We start from the raw sequence: 2297 nt of genomic DNA on the forward strand, positions 1-2297 counted from the left end.
AATTACAGTAAGAGGTGAGATTGTTGTGCAAATGCCAGCATTTGATGAATGCAAATTAGCAGTACCATTTGGTCACAGCGGTAAACCATAATCTCTTCGTGAGAAAATTGTAACATAAAGTTACCGGATCCGTTTGTCTGCATGTAGTGACCGAAAAAGAAACACTCTTCGAAACGTCTATTCTTAAAGTGTATTCCTGTAAAATTAGCCCGCGGCTATCGAAATTGAGATGCAAAGCCGTACACCTCTAAAACTGTCACTACGATACAGATTACTTGGATAAAAGACGGAGAATTTGTCCAGCTAGCAAGCACCAAATAAACCAGTTAAATGTGCGACCGACTTCCAACAAACAACTTCGAGAATGAATCAGAAAAATTTGTGATAACTCAAAGGCACGCCAGCAGTAGCGCGACGCAACATTTCATGTCCAAACAGGTTTCAACTAAAACAGGTTTAAACAGGTTTGACACGAGTCTTACGAACGATGGTGCAATTTTGGCTCATGTTTTAGGAATTTCCATGACGTAATATTCAGTAGACTTAAACGGTTTTTATATGACGTTTGACCAGGCGAACAACCGTCTGGAACATAGCGGCCCCTAGTTATGACAGTCTGACATGGCATAACTAAAAAAGAATTGACGACAATTGTGAGCCAATGAATAAAAACACATGATACACAAATTGTTTGAATCACTCACGTTTAAGTTAATACGCAAATACAAAGGGCATGCAAAGAATGAACAGCAATAAGAATAAACACGACGATACATGAAATTGGTACCATAGGTAGTAGGTACACGCAAAAAATGACGCTATATACAATGGTTGCGATAATAACCGACTGTTCTGGGCTCAGACAAGTGTCGGCCACCGCAGACAAAACCAGGCTCAAACCGTAACACTTAGGTGTTCTTTACGGGGGCGAGGCACGAAATATCCCTCAACACATAGTCTACTTTCACTTTCCCCGTACTCTCATCATAGTTGCAGACGGCAACTTTAGCTCTACGAACCACAGGCTTCCCTTTCCTAATTTGTGGAACTACCTCATGCACCCTCCCAAGTTGATACTTCCCACGTTTACCAATGTCCTGGAGAGAACCTACCACTACAAGTTGACCAGGCTCCAAATTCTCGGCCATTTTTAGCTATTTTTTCCGGCCCTGAAGACCTGGCAAGTAAAAATCGATCCATTTACTCCAAAACTGATGAGAAAGTGACAAATTGAACCGATAATCCCTTCTTAATTGGTCACGATCATGTGGTTGCCCAACAGCACAGTATGGGTCTAAGTATGGGGTCAAAAGTGAGGCAGGGGTGATGACAGTAAAATCCCTAGGGTCGTCACTCAAAGGTACCAAAGGGCGTTCGTTTACGACCCGAACGGCACTGCCTGTGTACGTAAGCAGTTCAATAAAATTGGGCTTATGACTTGAAGAGTCTAAAATGTGAAAAAATGCAAAATTGTTTAACCATTGCCTCCCAGGCGCCACCTTGCGCCGGAGCATACGGAGGTATAAATTCCCAGTTTATCTCTCTCTGTCTCAGGGCGTTGTGAAATTCAGCTGATTCTATCAACTCGGGTAACTTCTTTTGAAAGAAGCATTTAGTCACATCAGCCATGAGACCAAATCTACCAAGCCGAAATCTAGCCAAGACATCTACCAGAGGGTTTAACAAGTCAGGACCCGAAAACATTACATCATTAACACAAGTTCCTCGAAAATCAGACTTGCCATCGTAAACAATGCGCTTTTTTAATTGTGACGTAACAAAGTATGGTAAATACCATTCAAATCCCTTGACATTTCCTGCTTCACCAGTACGCTCAATATAGCCATTTGATTTAAGATCTTTCATGGTGTCAGTAAGGAAATCACGAAGTTCAGGTTGTTTTAAAGCCTTCTTCCTTAAAGCAGCAACTCTATCTGACGCCAACACAAAATTGTTAGGTAGATCAATATCTTCCTTCAACGGAACAGGTATCTCAAATCGACCATCTTTCAACTCAATATTCGGTTCAACAAGTTCTCTAGCCAACTTATCATTGCGAGACAATTCACAGGTTTCATTTTGCAACGTCAAATCCTGAATGACTTTATTCAGGTCTGCTATTTCCATATCACGAGACTCAATTTTACGCTGAAAGCCAGAGATGACATCCGACTCTGAAGACGTCTGCACTCTGCACACTTTAGCAACGCTTTCATCTAAGGGTGACTTACCACCACAAGCCAACCAACCGAGAGGAGTGAGCAAAGCATGTGGTTCACTACGATTTTCACCAACAC

The sequence above is a fragment of the Aplidium turbinatum genome, chromosome 1 (assembly GCF_918807975.1).
Source record: "Aplidium turbinatum chromosome 1, kaAplTurb1.1, whole genome shotgun sequence".
Lineage (NCBI taxonomy): Eukaryota > Metazoa > Chordata > Ascidiacea > Aplousobranchia > Polyclinidae > Aplidium > Aplidium turbinatum.